General features: G+C 42.6%; 1 pseudogene; it reads left to right on the plus strand.

Moving 5' to 3' along the window:
• The first annotated feature begins 1,915 nt into the window (after nucleotides 1–1,915).
• The window catches only part of LOC123386959, a 38,404-nt pseudogene continuing 19,489 nt past the window's right edge, over nucleotides 1,916–20,830 (plus strand).

Below are 20,830 nucleotides of genomic sequence, written 5' to 3' on the forward strand. Positions count from 1 at the left end.
AAGTACACCAGTCACGAAAAGACAAATGCAGTATGATTCTGTTTGTAATAGGTACTAGAGTAGATAAATTTATAGACAAGAGTGGTTGCCAAGGGCTGCCGAGTAGGGACTGGATTTTTAATGGCTATAGAATTTCAGTTTTGCAAACAAAAGATAATTCTGGAAAGCTCAACCAGCCAGTCAACAAGTGAGCCTGACAAGAGTGGTTTTCCTTTGGTTGTTGTGGCTCTCTCTCACAGTCAGTAGCCAAGGTGCATTTGGGTTTCTTCATATGTGGGTTGTGTCTTTGGCGCTGGAATCTGGCCTCACTACACCACTAGCGCTTACTCTTTGGCTTTTGTCTGTAAACGGGCTACTGAGATGTCCAAGCAATAAGGATAATACTACCTATGTAAGAAGTGTGTTTCTCGTACTTTTGCTGGGAGGGATCTAAAGATTATAGGGTAAGGCTTTTAGATAAGAACTTAAGTTCATGTACCCGTGGCATGACCGTTAATGTTTAGATTTTTGTTTTGTAATTGGGGTTACACCAATAGGCGTGTTTGCATTCGATATCGAGTAGACGACCCTAGCCAGCGGAATCTCCTTGACTACTGTTGATCTCTATATGGGTTCATCATCCCAAATTATTGCACCGGCGGTGATTACAGCCCCACCTCATTCTTGTTGTGTTACCGCAGTCTTCTTCAGGTGAAGGACCTCCTCTTATGGATTGTTGTGCTCACATTGTGACCTAGCTTTATGATTCTATGATTCTTTTTTTTAAAGAATTTATTTATTTAATTTATTGACCAGGAGAGAGGATCACAAGTATGCCTCGCACGCAGCGCTAGGCCTAGTGTGATCGACCCAGAGACGAGAGAAGCCCCCCGCGAGTTCTGAGACCGGGTTGTATGGAACGCCGCATTTTGCCCTCCACCACTGCCGAGGCAGCGAGAGCCACAGCCCCATGCGGGACTCGCATTCCCAGCGACCACCTCGACGATCACTGCACCCGAGACGAAGGCAGCGCGGCTCCACCCACTGAGCCACCCAGGCGCCCCCCCAGACTGTCTCACCTGATTCTTAACATGTAGGTTGCTATGTTGGAGCTTTCATCAAATATAATATGTGATGGTGCAACCCGATTTTATGTTTATAGCACCGGAATTGTTCCACCAATTAGCCCAAAACTATGGAAAGAAACCTAGATGTCCATCAACAGATGAATAGAATAAAGAAGTGGGTTAGTATGTATATAATATCTAGATATATATATATATATACATGAATATTACACGAGGGAATACTATTGCAGCCATCAAAAAGAAATGAAATCTTGCAATTTACGACGACATGGTATGGAAAAATAGATGGTTATCTATGCCTTAGCGTAATAATGTCAATCAGAAGAAAGAGAGAAAGGACAACTGTCATATGATCGCCCTGGATATGCGGAAAGTGGGAGATGCAACATGGGGGGTTGGGGGGAAGGAAACAAGAATAAAATGCAAACCCCAAGATGGGATTGGGAGGGAGACAAACCATAAGTGATCTTTTAATCTCACAAAACAAACAGAGGGTTGCTGGGGGATGGGGAGGAGGGAGGGTCGGGAGAGGAAGGGTGGTTGGATCGGGACCATGTTTACGGGAGGGTAGGTGCCATGGTGAGTGGCTGGTGAAGTGTGTAAAACCTGGCGAATTCACAGACCTGTACCCCGCCCACTGGGGCTAAAAATACATTATATGTTTATGAAACAAAGAAAAATATCTAATGGTGTTGGTCACACCTTGGATAGACTGAAAAAAATTTAATGGGGGTAGAGCTTTTTTAAAAGCTTTCATAGGTGAATTTCAAAGTCAGTAGGGGATTAGGAACCAACTGAGTTAAAACCCAAACCTGCGTGGGGATAATTATGTCTTGAAAGACTCCAGAATGTGTGTTCTGATTAATTCGAAGGAATTTGCGTCGTCGGCAGCGTGCGACGGGCTGACGGAGAACCTCCTGCCCTTGGCCTACATTAACCATGTGGGGATATGTAGCACGGAGCGTTCCTATGTGGGTGATGGCCACTGTCAAAACTCAGTTTTCTTCTTGCGACACAACCAGAAGTGGCGTTGAGAGCTTGCCAAAATTACAAACCTAGGTTATTAGGCGACCACACCCCATGCCTATCTGCCATTCTCTTTTTTCTGTGTTTGGCGTGATTGATTTCTGAGGCTCTGCGTTATGACGTACTCCTGACGCACTGGATACTGTGGAGCAAACCAATGCTATTTACCTGGGCTAAGTGATAGTGACCTCCAGTGCTTTTGAATTAGGATACGCTGCAAAATGCCAACAAATACTGGCACTCTTTTTTTCCTTGTTCAAACTGTAACACCCTGTCATTTTCTGAAGTGACCAAGCTATGTTTTTGTTTGCAAGATGTCTGGGATTGTGTATATTTGATTGCTCGTGCCAGGCTGTTGAGAGTAATCGGGTCTCAAATACAACATCTTTATTGCAGCGATGCTCCTGATTTTTAACTTTGTATTTCTTTTTTTTTTTTTTTTTGTGTTCTTCCAGATAAATGTTGTACATGTGTATTATGCCAGGGAGAGAAGCCTTGAAGAAGAGGGGATGGGTTTTATTGGTTCTCACTTTCTGTGTACCTAACAAGAATATCTATTTGTAAAAAAAGGCAAGGTAACGCTAATGAGGTTGGTTAGTGCTTCATATTGCATTTGGAAACCCAGTTTTGGAAGCTGAAAGCTTGATCATTTCTAAATGTTACTTCTCCTTGGTGAGCAAAGGGCCCATTTCAGGAAATCCCCTAGAGCTGAAAAACAGATCAGTGTTCACATGGCTCCTTGTAGTCCCAGAACAAAGTGGAGGTGATTGAGTGGTCTCAGGTTCTAAAAGGTTTATGGGCTGGTGCCAGACTACTAAAGGAATAGAACTGAAATAAGAGGAAAAAAAAAACAACAAATATAAGAGGATTTTCTGGCAAGTGCAAGAGTGACAGTATACTATGACCACTCTTTTTTTTTCTGGTTCTCCGCCCTCAAATGTGGATTCGGAGATTTTTGACATCCTAGAGTTTCTCGGGGCTGTCCATACCCACAGTGAAGAGATGTGGTCTATCTCCCTTTTCCGTTAGCTCTGGGTCATCACTCCTCTGGACCACAGATCCTTGTTGTGATAGATAAATGTATGCCTTGACTGGCTCCCAAAATAATACCTTTCTGTCTTTACCCCAGATTACTGTAACAGAAGTACAACAAAAAACACGTGAGGAGCAGAGTTCCAATGTATGAAAGAAAGGAATGCACGTTCTAGGTGAGAGTGTTGAACCTCAACAAACGCTACACCAGGCGGCGGTCTTGTCAAAAGACACACCAGAGCCAGCAGGGAGAGGGAGCATGTGAACTCCTGGCCATTGGCAGGACCTCAGCCAGGATGCTGGACAGCCCTGTGAGTTCCCTCTGAATATGGAATTGCTGATTGAGCCTGATGACCAACACTCAGAGCCTGTTTCACAACGGTGGTTTTATTCCAGGGAGGGGCAGGCATTGTGAAAAACCTACTGGCCCAGGAAGATCATGTTGGGATTGGGCATCAGAGAAAATTTACCAGGACAGGTTTGACTATTTGTTTTATATACACTGTCGGGAGGTAAGCCTAGGGGACACGGGAGGAGCCTGGGGGAACCTGATTGTCAGCTGCTTGCCCCTGACCCATTTTTTTTTAATCCACCCATATGTAAGATTGTGAGCAGCCTCCTCCAGCGATTCTTTTCCTCATGGATGCTTCGATGAGACTGCAGGGTGCCTTGATGAGCACACAGAGACTCTATGCACAAACTGCGAAGTAAGGTGAGCGGGGAGACATTCTCCTGAGCAGCCTCATCAGAAAGAGGCTCCTTCCTGAGGCCTCTTTACTCATCACCACAAGACCTGTGGCTCTGGGAAGAAACTGCAAAGCATTTTGCTGGACCGTCCCCCCCCCCCCGTCATGTGGAGATCCTGGGTTTCTCAGAGGCCAAAAGAAAGGAATATTTCTTTAAAGTATTTTTCAGATGAGGCAACAAGCCACAGAGGGCCTTCAGGGCTGATTCAGGAAGAATGAGGTCCTCTTCACCATGTGCTTTATCCCCCTTGGTCTGCTGGATTGTATAATATGGCCCACCTGTTAGTTAAAGCAGCAGATGGACAGTGGCAAGAGTCTTGCCCAGACATCCAAGACCACCACTGCTGTGTGTATTTCTTCTTCCTCTCCAGTTTTGTTTGCAGTCTCATGGAGAGAGAACCAGAAACACCAAGTCCTCTGCCAACATCCGGGGTCTCTGCTCACTGGCTGCAGATGGGGGAATCTGGAATCAGAAAATCCTGTTTGAAGAGTGTGACCTTAGGAACCATGGCCTTCAGAGGGCCGATGTGTCTGCTTTCTTGGAGGATGAACCCTATTCCCAAAAGAAGTGGACTGTGAGGAAATTCTACAGCTTCATTCACATGACTTTCCAGGAGTTCTTTGCTGCCATGTACTACCTGCTGGAAGAGGAGGAACAGGGAGAGTTGAGGAAACCTGCCATGGAGAAGTTCCCAGCTTCCCAAACCAGACGTGACTGTCCTTCTTGAAAAACTACGGCAAATTTGAAAAAGGGATATCTGATCTTTGTTTGTCCGTTTCCTCTTTGGCCTTGTAAACCAGGAGGGAGAACCTCCTACTTGGAGAAAAAACTGAGTTGCAAGATCTCTCAGCAACATCAGGCTGGAACGCTAAAATGGATTAAAGAGAAAGCCAAGGCCAAGAATCTCCAAATCCAGCCCAGCCAGCTGGAATTGTTTACTGTTTTGTATGAGATGCAAGAGAGGGATTTTGTACAAAAAGCCATGGGGCCATTTCCCCAAAATTGAGATCAGTCTCTCCACCAGAATGGACCATGTGGTTTTCTTCCTTTTGTATTGAGAACTGCCACAGCATGGAATCACTTTCCCTGAGGCTGCTTCATAACTCCTCAAAGGAGGAGGAGGGGAGGGAGGAGAGGAAGGAAGAAGGGGAAATGCAGCTCTCTGAGGTGGATCACTGTGTCCGCCTAGATCCTCATGCTGCCTGTACTCACCGGTAAGGTGATTTGCCTTTCAGGTAGGTATTAGAATGGTAGGGCTGTCCTCCGCCATCTAGCCACCTTTCTCTGGGCATTTGTTCTTTTCTGCCTGCTTCGTAAACTGTCTTCACAATATGGTTGCCACAGCTCCATAATAATACCACCACCCCCCATTTCTACCAGACTCCTTCAGTGGCAGAGATGGACAAGTAGAGGAGAGGGAGGTTGGATAAATGGATGAGGAGAAAAGCCAATGAAGAAAATAAGCAAGTGTTTGGTAGATGCCAACTCAGCGGCAAGGTATTATGTGGGTTTACAGAGTTGAATAAAAATGTAAACTCAAAATGCTTGCAGTCGACTTGGGGCTCTACTGCATAGTATTCAGTTAACACACAAGGAGCCAAACAACCCCAGTGACTGTCCCAGGAACACAGAGGACAGAAAGCCTTTAGTTCTGGGTGCTGGGGGGAGGTTTATCAGAGGAGTAAGTTTTTGAGCCTGCCTTGAAGGGACTGGTAGGATGTGGGTGAGTGCAGGAGAAGTTAAAGGGATTCTAGCAGTAGAGTCTGGTGTCTGAGGAACAATGTACATAGGAGACTATGCCAAGGGACATGGCTTCATTGGAACAGGATATAATGAGGGAAAATTGAGGGACATAGGCCTGGGAAGGAGAGGGTGTTTTTTTAAGCTCCTACACTGTGTTTACAACCAGGAAGTCACCAACAGCTCCCTCTTTGGGGTCTGTTCAGTAATGTAGGAGATCAGAGGCGAGTTGCTATGTTGGGACAGCAATGCAGTTCAGTTACCTGACCTCTGAAGTCCCTGCTTGGGAACTGCCACAGCTACGGTGGGAGGGTGGATAGTCTATGAAAAGCTTGGGTTTAGCCAGGTGCACAGAAAGCACATTTGATACAGGATAAAATTAAGGAGAAAGGGGGACTGGCCTTTCCACCAATAATAATAAAATTTTCAGCTCCTTCTTTCATCCTTGGCATCACTAGCAGGATGACCTTTTAATTTATCATTTGGTCATCCAGGACCTCCTGCTGGGGCTTCAGTGGTGATGAAGACCCAGGCCTTGCTCATAGCAACTTAAGGTTCAATTGTGGGGATATCTGGGAAAAAAGGACAGACAGTGGAGAGGATGGGCTATGGCAAGAACACATATAGAATGCACCAGAAACACATGGTGGGAAGCCCTTGAACAGCTGGACTCTGACACATGGAGTATGAGAAACCTGAGTGTGGGCAAGGGGCAGCTCAAACAGAGGGAACAGTGGGTTCAGAGGGCAGAGGCTGGGGAAACAATTATGTCCCTATGATGGGAAATGATTCAGAAAACCTAGAGAGGGTGAGAGAAAGGTAATGAGGGAAGGAAGCACATCTGTCTCTTAGGGCCCTAAAAACTATGTTGGAAAGAAACCTGATCAAGATTACAGAGCTATAAAGAAGGCTGGGAGAGACTTGAATTAAAACTCCTGATGAAAAGCCTGATGCCCCCTTTGATTGGGTGACAGTTACCTTCTTCTGAGGGCAGGAGCTGCTTTGTGTGTTCCAGAACCTTCTGAAGGCCAGCAGCATGGATATCCACCCCCATGCTGTCAAAAGTGCAGAATTGCAGGCACAATCTTAGACACACAGAGCCAGAATCTGTATTCTAACAAGGACTGCATGTTGGAACCATGTGGAAGTCTTAAAACTCTTGATATACTTGGTCCTGCCTCAGAGATTCTGACTTTAGTCCTATGGTGTGGCCTGGCTCTCTTTTGAGAACATTGGTGATGCTATTATGCAGCCAATGTGAGATCTGAGATCTGGGATCTCACAGTGTAGTCTCTGGATTACTTAACAGAAAACAAGGCCTTGGGCAGGACCAGCTGTCTGATGACAGAGGAGGAGGAAAGACATCTGAGGGAGGTACTGGAGGGTGTGCCAAGGCAGCCAGTCACAGACTCATGCTGTTTCCATAATAAGGTATGCAGGACAGTCTTACCATGGCCCCCTGGTCTTTGTCATTCCTTAGTAGGCAATTTTTGGTTCTGTGAGTCAGTTCTTAAATCCCTGGGGAGTCTTTGAACTGGGGCCAGACACTCCTGATTTTCTCTTTCTTTCTTCCTTCCCTACAATTTCAGGGGTTGGTGAATTGTTATGTCACTCTCAGCCTTTGGCAGGGGCTTTTCTCAGTCCTAAGCACTAACTCCACTGAACCTCACTGAACTGAACCTCAGTGACAATGCTCTGGGGGACCCAGGGGTACAGGTGTTATGTGAAATGCTCCAGCGACCCCGGCTGTAATATTCGGAGACTGTGGTAAGAAACTGTGTGTGTGTGTTTGTGTGTGCAAGCATATCTGTGAGTGACACAGAGAGCAGAGTGGAGGAAGACCTCAGGGTCCAGATCAATGGTTTGTTAATGTTCTAGGGCTGCTTGTAACAACAGTACCAGAGAAAAAGAAGCTTGAACAATAGAAATTCATATTCTCATAGTCCTGGAGTCTGGAAGTCCAAGCTGAAGGTGTCAGCAGGATTGGTTTCTCCTGAGTCTCTCTTTTTTGGCTTGTAGATGGTGGTCTTCTCCCTAAGTCTTCATGTGGTCTCTGTGTTCGTGTCTGATTTCCTAAAGGATACCAGTTATGGTGGATTGGGGCCTGTCCTCATGACTTCATTTAAGGGTCTAAAACCTGATCTCCAAATATAGTCACAATTCTGAAATCCTAGGGATTATGATTTTTTGGGGGGGGGTGGACAACAGTTCAGCCCATAACAAGTAGGAAAGTAAAATGGATTGGAGGTCACTTGTTTAGAAAGCTTCAAATAGGGAAGAATGATGGGGAACTGAAAGTAAGCCATTTCTTGGCGATAGGACAAAAAGTGCATGGCCCTCAATATCTTCTGTTTTCCTCACTGGCCCTCATCATGGCTGAGGGAATTGGAGAAGTTTCATCATAGACAATGTCTACCTGGGCTGGACCCCATCAAAACATTTCATATAGGTTGAAATGTCACAGAGAATCTCTTTTCAGCTTTCTTAATAAAGAGTGCTTGCTCTGGACTCACACTGTGAATCAGACTCAAATCCCCAAGACAATACATGAGTGTCTGGGCCATCCTACAGACACTCTTCCATCACACATCTGCATTTTTTATGAGCTACATAGCCAGCACTAAAGCCCAGTCCCTCCAGGGTGTTTTCATACATCCCTTTCTTGATCATTATACCCACCCTAACACCAACTTTATCAATTTTATCTCCTATACAAACCAGTAGCCCAGGCCCAGTAAACATGACTGTTTGCCATGATATTGCAATACAATTCAAGATCATGGGACAGAATTGTGTTCATCTTTCCACTGTCCCTACAATGTCTGGACAAGTGTCTTAGCACGCATCAGTGCTCAAAAAAAAATACATACTGAGTGACTACTGACTGGTTTTCCCACATCCACCCTTACCACCTTCCTATTCTCCATATAGCACCATCCTATTCTCCATACAGAAGTCAGAGGGTTATTTAGAAAATTCTACTTTAATTATGTCATTTCCCTTGCTTGAATGCTTTCTCTTTGTTCTTTTGATAAATTACAAATCCTCCTCTTGCCTTCAAGGCTCTGGCTGGGTTTGGGCTCCTTGCCTTCTTCATCCCATGCCAGTCTTCCCACTATCCTGCTGGGTGCCCCCTGTGTGATTCCATAGAGTGAGACACAAATAGAGAGACATGGGTGATGATGAGATATTTTGCAAGTAAATAGAGGTTTAGTCATGCATTCAGCTCTAGTTGGTGTGAAGATAGGGGTATAAAGGAAGATGTTAACAGGCTTTAGGATGATGAAGTATTCATCTGGAAAGAATCAACATTCTTAGTCCTCTGACACTGGCACTCCTAGTTGTTGTTGATGATGGTGATAGCGGTGTCTTTGTGTGTGTCTGTGTGTGTGTTGGGGGGAGTTGTAAATCAAATCAAGAAACAGAGCTTCCTGCTATTTTGGTGTAGGTGGAGGGCTGGAATTTAATCATTAAACAGAACAATGGAGACAAGATTGACAAAGAAGTAGATAAGTTAAAAACCCCAGAGAGATCAGTGTCCACCTGAGGGATTTTTGCAGTGAAGAACATGTGATACAGAGGTGGGACACAGATTTACCTCCTTTTTCATTTATAAAACAGGGACATGCCTGTATATATTGTAGAGCTGACCATTATTTATGGAGGGAGTTCACTGACATACTCAGTGGTTGTGGTCTCAGGCTATGAGTTCATAAGCCTGGGAACTAACTTCACAATAAGTCTCAGCCTGCATGTGGGAGTTCTGGTAAGATCATACTCTCACCTAACTTCTTTTTTTTTTTTTTTTTTTTTTTTTTTTTTTTTTTTTTTTCCATTTATAGCATATTCACAGAATATGCTATTTTATTTTTTTTTTATTTTTTTTTTTTTATAATTTTTTATTTTTATAAACATATATTTTTATCCCCAGGGGTACAGGTCTGTGAATCACCAGGTTTACACACTTCACAGCACTCACCAAATCACATACCCTCCCCAATGTCCATAATCCCACCCCCTTCTCCCAAAAACCCCCTCCCCCCCGGCAACCCTCAGTTTGTTTTGTGAGATTAAGAGTCCACTTATGGTTTGTCTCCCTCCCAATCCCATCTTGTTTCATTTATTCTTCTTCTACCCACTTAAGCCTCCATGTTGCATCACCACTTCCTCCTCATATCAGGGAGATCATATGATAGTTTGTCTTTCTCTGCTTGACTTATTTCGCTAAGCATGATACGCTCTAGTTCCATCCATGTTGTTGCAAATGGAGCAAGATTCATTTCTTTTGATGGCTGCATAGTATTCCATTGTGTATATATACCACATCTTCTTGATCCATTCATCTGTTGATGGACATCTAGGTTCTTTTCCATAGTTTTTGGCTATTGTGGACATTGCTGCTATAAACATTCGGGTGCAGGTGCCCCTTTGGATCACTACATTTGTATCTTTAGGGTAAATACCCAGTAGTGCAATTGCTGGGTCATAGGGCAGTTCTATTTTCACAACATTTGAGGAACCTCCATGCTGTTTCAGAGTGGCTGCACCAGCTTGCATTCCCACCAACAGTGTAGGAGGGTTCCCTTTTTCTCCGCATCCTCGCCAGCATCTGTCATTTCCTGACTTGTTGATTTTAGCCATTCTGACTGGTGTGAGGTGATATCTCATTGTGGTTTTGATTTGTATTTCCCTGATGCGAGTGATATGGAGCACTTTTCATGTGTCTGTTGGCCATCTGGATGTCTTCTTCTTTGCAGAAATGTCTGTTCATGTCTTCTGCCCATTTCTTGATTGGATTATTTGTTCTTTGGGGTGTTGAGTTTGCTAAGTTCTTTATAGATTCTGGACACTAGTCCTTTATCTGATATGTCGTTTGCAAATATCTTCTCCCATTCTGTCAGTTGTCTTTTGATTTTGTTAACTGTTTCCTTTGCTGTGCAAAAGCTTTGATCTTGATGAAATCCCAGTAGTTCATTTTTTCCCTTGCTTCCCTTGCTTTTGCGTTGTTCCTAGGAAGATGTGTTTGCTGCGGCAGAGGGTCGAAGAGGTTGCTGCCCCGTGTTCTCCTCAAGGATTTTGATGGATTCCTTTCGTACATTGAGGTCCTTCACATCCATTTTGAGTCTATTTTTGTGTGTGGTGTAAGGAAATGGTTCCAATTTCATTTTTCTGCATGTGGCTGTCCAATTTTCCCAGCACCATTTATTGAAAAGGCTGTCTTTTTTCCATTGGACATTCTTCCTGCTTTGTCGAAGATTAGTTGACCATAGATTTGAGGGTCTATTTCTGGGCTCTCTATTCTGTTCCATTGATCTATGTGTCTGTTTTTGTGCCAGTACCATGCTTGTCTTGATGATGACAGCTTTGTAATAGAGCTTGAAGTCCGGAATTGTGATGCCACCAACGTTTGGCTTTCTTTTTCAATATCCCTTTGCTATTCGAGGTCTTTTCTGGTTTCCATATAAATTTTAGAATTATTTGTTCCATTTCTTTGAAAAAGATGGATGGTACTTTGATAGGAATTGCATTAAATGTGTAGATTGCTTTAGGTAGCATAGACATTTTCACAATATTTATTCTTCCAATCCAGAGCATGGAACATTTTTCCATTTCTTTGTGTCTTCTTCCTCAATTTCTTTCATGAGTACTTTATAGTTTTCTGAGTATAGATTCTGTGTCTCTTTGGTTAGGTTTATTCCTAGGTATCTTATGGTTTTGGATGCAATTGTAAATGGGATTGACTCCTTAATATCTCTTTCTTCTGTCTTGCTGTTGGTGTAGAGAAATGCAACTGATTTCTGTGCATTGATTTTTATATCCTGACACTTTACTGAATTCCTGTATAAGTTCTAGCAGTTTTTGGAGTGCATTCTCTTTTGGGTTTTCCACATATAGTATCATATCATCTGCGAAGAGTGATAATTGACTTCTTCTTTGCCGATTTGGATGCCTTTAATTTCCTTTTGTTGTCTGATTGCTGAGGCTAGGACCTCTAGTACGATGTTGAATAGCAGTGGTGATAATGGACATCCCTGCCGTGTTCCTGACCTTAGCGGAAAAGCTTTCAGTTTTTCTCCATTGAGAATGATATTTGCGGTGGGTTTTTTCATAGATGGCTTTGATGATATTGAGGTATGTGCCCTCTATCCCTACACTTTTGAAGAGTTTTGATCAAGAAGGGATGTTGTACTTTGTCAAATGCTTTTTCAGCATCTATTGAGAGTATCATATGGTTTCTTGTTCTTACTTTTATTGATGTGTTGTATCACAATTGACTGATTTGCAGATGTTGAACCAACCTTGCAGCCCTGGAATAAATCCCACTTGGTCATGGTGAATAATCTTTTTAATGTACTGTTGAATCCTATTGGCTAGTATTTTGTTGAGTATTTTCGCATCTGTGTTCATCCAAGGATATCGGTCTATATAGCTCTCTTTTTTGGTGGGATCCTTGTCTGGTTTTGGGATCAAGGTGATGCTGGCCTCATAAAATGAGTTTGGAAGTTTTCCTTCCATTTCTATTTTTTGGAAACAGTTTCAGGAGAATAGGAATTAGTTCTTCTTTAAATGTTTGGTAGATTCCCCCGGGAAGCCGTCTGGCCCTGGGCTTTTGTTTGTTTGGAGATTTTTAATGACTGTTTTCAATCTCCTTACTGGTTATGGGTCTGTTCAGGCTTTTCTAATTTCTTCCTGGTTCAGTTGTGGTAGTTTATATGTTTTCTAGGAATGCAAATCCATTTCTTCCAGATTGTCAAATTTATTGCCGTAGAGTTGCTCATAGTATGTTCTTATAATAGTTTGTATTTCTTTGGTGTTAGTTGTGATCTCTCCTCTTTCATTCATGATTTTATTGTATTTGGGTCCTTTCTCTTTTCTTTTTGATAAGTCGGGCCAGGGGTTTATCAATTTTATTAATTCTTTCAAAGAACCAGCTCCTAGTTTTTTCGTTGATTTGTTCTATGTTTTTTTGGTTTCTATTTCATTGATTTCTGCTCTGATCTTTATGATTTCTCTTCTCCTGCTGGGCTTAGGGTTTTCTTTCTTGTTTCGTTCTCCAGCTCCTTTAGGTGTAGGGTTAGGTTGTGTACCTGAGACCTTTCTTGTTTCTTGAGAAAGGCTTGTACCGCTATATATTTTCCTCTCAGGACTGCCTTTGTTGTGTCCCACAGATTTTGAACCGTTGTATTTTCATTATCATTTGTTTCCATGATTTTTTTCAATTCTTCTTTAATTTTCCCGGTTGACCCATTCATTCTTTAGAAGGATACTGTTTAGTCTCCATGTATTTGGGTTCTTTCCAAACTTCCTTTTGTGGTTGAGTTCTAGCTTAGAGCATTGTGGTCTGAAAATATGCAGGGAATGATCCCAATCTTTTGATACCGGGTTGAGTCCTGATTTAGGGACCGAGGAATGGTGATCTATTCTGGAGAATGTTCCATGTGCACTAGAGAAGAATGTGTATTCTGTTGCTTTGGGATGAAATATTCTGAATATATCTGTGATGTCCATCTGGTCCAGTGTGTCATTTAAGGCCTTTATATCCTTGCTGATCTTTTGCTTGGATGACCTGTCCATTTCAGTGAGGGGAGTGTTAAAGTCCCCTACTATCATTGTATTATTGTTGATGTGTTTCTTTGATTTTGTTATTAATTGGTTTATATAGTTGGCTGCTCCACATTGGGGGCATAGATATTTAAAATTGTTAAATATTCTTGTTGGACAGACCCTTTGAGTATGATATAGTGTCCTTCCTCATCTCTTATTATAGTCTTTGGCTTAAAATCTAATTGATCTGAGATAAGGATTGCCACTCCTGCTTTCTTCTGATGTCCATTAGCATGGTAAATTCTTTTCCACCCCCTCACTTTAAATCTGGAGGTGTCTTCGGGCTTAAAATGTGTTTCTTGGAGGCAACATATAGATGGGTTTTTGGGTTTTTTTTATCCATTCTGATACCCTGTGTCTTTTGACAGGGGCATTTAGCCCATTCACATTCAGGGTAACTATTGAGAGATATGAATTTAGTGCCATTGTATTGCCTGTAAGGTGACTGTTACTGTATATGGTCTCTGTTCCTTTCTGATCTACCACTTGTAGGCTCTCTCTTTGCTTAGAGGACCCCTTTCAAGATTTCCTGTAGAGCTGGTTTGGTATTTGCAAATTCTTTCAGTTGTTGTTTGTCCTGGAAGCTTTTAATCTCTCCTTCTATTTTCAATGATAGCCTAGCTGGATATAGTATTCTTGGCTGCATGTTTTTTCTCGTTTAGTGCTCTGAAAATATCATGCCACTCTTTTCTGGCCTGCCAGGTCTCTGTGGATAAGTCAGCTGCCAATCTAATAATTTTTACCATTGTATGTTACAGACTTCTTTTCCCGGGCTGCTTTCAGGATTTTCTCTTTGTCATTGAGACTTGTAAATTTTACTATTAGGTGACGGGGTGTGTGGGCCTATTCTTATTGATTTTTGAGGGGCATTCTCTGAACCTCCTGAATTTTGATGCTCGTTCCCTTTGCCATATTGGGGAAATTCTCCCCAATAATTCTCTCCAGTATACCTTCTGCTCCCCTCTCACTTTCTTCTTCTTCTGGAATCCCAATTATTCTAATGTTGTTTCGTCTTATGGTGTCACTTATCTCTCGAATTCTCCCCTCGTGGTCCAGTAGCTGTTTGTCCCTCTTTTGATCAGCTTCTTTATTCTCTGTCATTTGGTCTTCTATATCACTAATTCTTTCTTCTGCCTCATTTATCCTAGCAGCGAGAGCCTCCATTTTTGATTGCACCTCATTAATAGCTTTTTTGATTTCAACTTGGTTAGATTTTAGTTCTTTTATTTCTCCAGAGAGGGCTTTTATATCTCTCGAGAGGGTTTCTCTAATATCTTCCATGCCTTTTTCGAGCCCGGCTAGAACCTTGAGAATTGTCATTCTGAACTCTAGATCTGACATATTACCGATGTCTGTATTGATTAGGTCCCTAGCCTTCGGTACTGCCTCTTGTTCTTTTTTTGTGTTGAATTTTTTACGTCTTGTCATTTTGTCCAGATAAGAGTAAATGAAGGGGCAAGTAAAATACTAAAAGGGTGGCAACAACCCCAGGAAAATATGCTTTAACCAAATTAGAAGAGATCCAAAATCGTGAGTGGGGAGAAAGGGGATAAAAAGAGGTTCAAAAAGGAAGAGAGAAAAAAGAAAAAAAAAAAAAAAAAAAAAAAAAAAAAAAAAAAAAAAGAAAAGAATTTTTAAAAAAGAAAACACCTAAGAAAAATGTAAAAAATATATATATATATATTAGATAAACTAGTAAAAAATCGTTAAAAAAGAAAAAGGTAACAGTTAAAAAAAAAAAAATTTTACCCGAAGGCGAGAAAAAAAAAAAATGAAAAAGAAAAAATTAAATTAACTGCAAGACTAAAAAAAATCACAGGAAAAAAGCCATGAGTTCCGTGCTTGGCTTTCTCCTCCTCTGGAATTCTGCTGCTCTCCTTGGTATTGAAACCGCACTCCTTGGTAGGTGAACTTGGTCTCGGATGGATTTCTTGTTGATCTTCTGGGGGAGGGGCCTGTTGTAGTGATTCTCAAGTGTCTTTGCCCCAGGCGGAATTACACCGCCCTTACCCGGGGCCGGGGTGAGTAATCCGCTCGGGTTTGCTTTCAGGAGCTTTTGTTCCCTGAGCGCTTTCCGTAGAGTTCCAGAGGACGGGAATACAAATGGCGGCCTCCTGGTCTCCGGCCCGGAGGAGCCGAGAGCCCAGGGCCCCACTCCTCAGTGCGCCCTCAGAGAACAGCGCCCAGTTACTCCCGTCTGCCTGTCCTCCGGCCGCGCTCCGAGCTCACCGAGCCTGCGACCGGTTCAAGGTAACACCGAGCTGCGAGATTACTGTCGGCTCTGTCTCTGTAGCCGGCTTTCCCGTTCCAATACCCGCAAGCTCTGCGACACTCAGACACCCCCGATCCTTCTGTGACCCTGCGGGACCTGAGGCCACGCTGACCCCGCGTGGGCTTCGCCCCGGTTTAGCCTCTGGAGCGATGTCCCTCAGCGGAACAGACTTTTAAAAGTCCTGATTTTGTGCGCGGTTGCTCCGCCGCTTGCCGGGAGCCGGCCCCTCCCCCCGGGGTCTATCTTCCCGTCGCTTTGGATTCACTTCTCCGCCGGTCCTACCTTTCAGAAAGTGGCTGATTTTCTGTTTCCAGAATTGCTGTTCTTCTTCTCTTCGATCTGCCGATGGATTTTCAGGTGTTTGCAATCTTTAGATAAGCTATCTAGCTGATCTCCGGCTAGCTGAAGCAGTCTCAGCTTGCTACTTCTCCGCCATCTTCTCACCTAACTTCTTTCCTTAAAATTTTCCCTTTGTAACATGAGACCACAAATCGCCCCAGTTGGTGCTGAAAACTGGCATAGACCAGAAGGCAGTGTCAGAGAAGCAGCCTTGTTCTGATGCTTTCTGCTTCTCTACTTGGCATGAAGGTTGGGGCGGTGTTGCCTTTCCCATCACTGCTGCTTCAACATCTCCTCAGTCCTGAGCAGCAACCAGAAGCTGATGGAATTGGATCTGAGCCACAACACCCTGGGAGACTTTGGAATTAGACTTCTTTGTGTGGGGCTGAGGCATCTATTCTGCAATCTGAAGAAGCTTTGGTGAGTCTGAGCTATTTTCCTTCAGGTAACATGAGCTGTGGCTTCCGGGATCTATTATGCACTACAGTTTTAGCATGAGAATAGACTTTACTGCTCAGAAGATTTCCAGGTGTTTATCAGTAATTCATTCAGTTAGTGTTTGTTGTGGGAAGAGCCATATACTAAGTCTTAGAAATGAACTTAAGTAATCCAACAAATCATGCTCACTTTTAACGTATTTACAGTCAAGCTGAGAAAATACAACCAGCTCCAGGAGAGTTTTGGGACTTTATGACAAGCTCTTGGTCTCCACACAAAACAGAAAAGAGGTGTTAACACACTTGATCTTTTATGAAGCCCTTCACTAAATGTTTCTGGGAGACTTGATTTTTGAATAAGAGAAAGCACTTGAAAATGGTAGGGCCATTAGGATGGCTATTATAAACAAACAAACAAAACAAAAGATAAGTGTAGGCGAGGAGAAATTGGAACCATCATAATTGCTGGTGGGAATGTAAAATAGTATAGCTGGTATGTTAGTTCCTCAAAGTGGACATAGAATTACCGTATGATCCAGCAATTTCACTTCCACGTATATAAAAAGCAGTGTAATCAGGGATCCAAACCTGTATTTGTACACTTGTGTCCATAGCAGCATTATTCACAATAGCCAGAAAGTAGAAACAACTCAAATACCCATGGAATAATGAATGGATTAAACATGTGGTAAGGGGGTGGGGTTGGGGGTAGAAGAATGTGGTAGGTATATGCATACAGCCTTCAGGAGAATTCAGACACATGCTGCAACATGGATGGATCTTGAAAACATTATACTAATTAAAATAAGCCATACACAAAAGGGCAGAAATGTGTGATTCCACTTACAGGAATGACCTAAAATAATCAAATTCATACAGGCAAAAAATAGAATAGTGGGTCCTGGGGGCGGGGGGAGAGAGGAGTGAGGAGTTAGTGTTCAGTATGTACTAAGTTGCAGTTTGGAAAGATGAAAACCTTCTGGAGATGGATGGTGGTCACAGTTATACAACAATGAGAAGGTAACTTAAATGCTACTGAATTGTACACTTAAGGATTACAATGGTAATTTTTATGTTATGTATATTTTACCACAATAAAAAAAAGTATAGGGAGCTGATAAGATGGAGTATTGGCATGGGCTTGGAAGGTGTTTACTTGCTATTACACCAAACAAAAGGAAATAAATAGTTAATATACAGTTTGGACACTCTTCCTGTGTGTGGAAAGGACTAGAAACAGCATTGGAGCAAGTGCTTCATGACTCACAGACAGTGAGGTGAGAGAAATGTCTGACATTCTGCCATCTTTATGGAAGGTTGGTCAGTTGCTGTCTCACATCAGCATGTTGTGAGGACCTTGCATCCGTCCTGAGCACCAACCAGTCCCTGACCAGACTCTACTTGGGGGGGAAAATGCCTTGGGAGATGCAGGAGTTGGAATTCTATGTGAAAAAGCAAAGCATCCACAATGTAAGCTGCAGAAACTGGGGGTAAGTCTTCATTGGTATCTCAGTAGAAATCAGCTTCTCTTCACGATGTATTGCTTGGGAAACATGGATGAGGGTCGTTCTATAGTAGGATGATCAGACAGAGTTGAGGGTAGAGAATGGAGGAGACAGTATATGAAGTCGTTGGAATACTAGATACTACTTTCTACTAGTAAGTTATTTATGACTATAGAACTGAAAGAAACCTTAGGGATTGCTCAGCTCAATCCCCCGCTGAGGGAAACCATTGTTTCTCAGACATTCACATGGATAGTTACTGGTTTCATGTGTGGACTCTTCCAAAGCACACCAGCCATTGCTGCACATGCGGCCATTGCAGTAAGAGAGAGTTCTTATTTCTATATAACACCTTTGGTTTCTGTGTGTTGGTCCTTGCTCTGCTACGCAGGACTCTGCTGAGAGATATTGATCTCAGTTCCCAAGAGACAATACTCACATTCTAGGCCTTCTCCTCTCTTGCCTGGACATCTCTAAATTCTCAAGAAGGATATAGCTTCACGCCTTCACCTACATAGTCATGTTGTCCTAGGGAAGGGCTGTTCTGTTCGTGTCCCTATTTGAAGTACATTGCCCAGACCTGAACCTGATACTCCTAGAGATGTATGGTGAAATTTTCACCTCCTGTGGCAGGGCCCTGTAACTGTCACAGAGGGAGCCTCTGATTTTCTTGTGTTTCTGGCAGTCACATCAGATCACAAGTTCAAATTGGAATTCTGTAGTAAATAATAATGTGAAATTCTGGTGTGTTTTCTAACATTAACACCCAAATCTCTGCAGACTTCCAACTAGGTGCCATACAAGTCAATTCAGTTTTGACACTATCTACTCAGAGGTAGTGCGGACCCCACAGGTTAAGAACCTAGTCCTACATGTTCCCACACTGGCAATATCAGATATCATCGCAAGTAGTGGCACAAGTTACTTGCACTTCTTTCTTTATGACCTGGGGTTTTTTTACACCCCCCTCCTCAGGTTTTAAAGTTTGCTAGGACCCCTCACAGAAATCAGGGAAACACAACTTACAGTTACATTTATTATAAAAGATATTTAAAAAATACATATAAACAGTGATACAGGGTGAAGTTTGAGAAGGGTCCGGAGCACAGGGACACTTGTCCCCATGTATTTGGGGCATTTCACCCTCCCAGCAACGGATGCATTCACCAACCTATAAGGTCCCCAAACCTCATTGTTTAAGAGATTTTATAGAGTTTGATCAGCCTTCCTCCTTTCTGCCTCCTCAGGGTTGGTGGATGGGTTGAAAGTTCCACCTCACCAACTGCGTGATCATTCTGGTGACCAGCCCCATCCCAAGGCTATCTGTGGGACCCACCTTCAGTCACCTCATTACTACAAACTTACCTGTGATCAGAAAGGGCTCCTTTGAATAGGAAAAGAGGCTGCTTCACTTAGGACATTTCAAGGGTTTTAGAAGCTCTGTGCAGAAACTGGGGACAAAGACTAAATGTATTTCTCATTATGACACACAAAATATCTACTGATAATCATGTACTTAAACATGTATCATGGCTTTTCCATGATCATTTTACATGGATTATCTCAGCTGACCTCATAAAAATTATGCCAAGTAGATATTAGTGTCTCTAACTCAAATAGGAACAAATGAGGCCAAGAGAGCTTAAGACCTTTTCCCAAGGACACTTGGATAGAAGGCAGTGGAACCCATGAAGATACAGCCCAGTGTAACCCCCTGCCTGTTGCCTTAACACTAGTGCAATACTAAGTCATGAGTCTTGCTGTCAGGTTTTCTATGGGGCATTTACATCCCTGTCTGGGCCTCACAATCTTATCTTTTTTTGGACAGATTGCTTAGGCATTTTTGAATTGTGATTCTGTCAATGTTATCTCTACCTACAACAAGCAAACTGTAAATGTCTTCATTGACATTACTGATATGAATACCAACCATATCAGCACCAAGACAAATATAACAGAAAGGGTCTTTAATGAGGAATAATACATTAATTCATCATTACAACCTGCATAGGTTCACAACACTCTGATATCCTTCTATCTGTCCCATCAACCCATCCTCAGATATCACCGCATCTCTTTCCTTGGAAAGCCCTGTCTTCAACGTCTCCATATCCTCTCCTTCTTACTCTACCTCAGCAGTTTGGCTTCTGCTACTCCCTATTTGTTCAACAGACATATTTTGGCTCCTTTATTTCTGGGCATGCTGGAGGCTCACTTGTAGTTGCTGACAGTGGCAGTGAGTAAGACAGACCAAGAGTCATTTTTCACAAATATTGGTAGAACAGGCAACAGACACTAGACAATAGACAAACAATATACAGTACATGCAAGTGACATAATAAAACTGGAGTTGACAGTAAAAGTTTGCTTTCTTGTCCAAGTGTTTCTCAAATGCCTCTTGAGTGACGTGGGATCAAGTACTTAGTGAAGTGAAAGTATGAGTGGTGAAGGAGTCAGGGAAAAACAAACAAACAAACAAATGAAAAACAAAACCCAAGGGAAAAATAGAAGGAAGAGGTCCAGAACATAGACTCTCAGTTGGTCCTCAGTGATCCTGGTTCTGACGTATACATCCTTCCCAGTCTCTATTTTCATTGACATCTGTTGTCTTTAATTCTCCTCATTTTCCTGAAACTATTCTCTTATTTTTGGGGAATTGCTCATTCTTTCCTGTGAATTCTAAAACTTCTCCTTCTCTGGGTCCTGCATTGACTTCTCATCCTGTGGTCTGGGGAATTTCACCACTGGTTTTCTTTTTTACTAATGTTTGTACACTCTCTGGGAACTTTTATATGCCACTTAGCCTCAAAAACAATGTGTACAGAGGTGGCTCTGAAAAATGGTCTTAAACCCAGGTATTGTTCATTAACTTTTCTTTTTTAATAGATTTTCATACCTTAGAGCAGTTTTAGATTCACTGAGGATTGAGGGGAAGGTACTGAGATTTCCTATATGCCTTCTGCCCCCTTACATGCATAGTCTCCCTGTTATCAACATCGGTGACCACAGTGGTACATTTATTACAGTTAAAGACTTAATGGCATATCATTATCACACAAA

Source organism: Mustela putorius, unplaced genomic scaffold, assembly GCF_011764305.1.
Source record: "Mustela putorius furo isolate JIRA1106 unplaced genomic scaffold, ASM1176430v1.1 tig00000205_pilon_pilon_pilon, whole genome shotgun sequence".
Classification (NCBI taxonomy): Eukaryota; Metazoa; Chordata; class Mammalia; order Carnivora; family Mustelidae; genus Mustela; species Mustela putorius.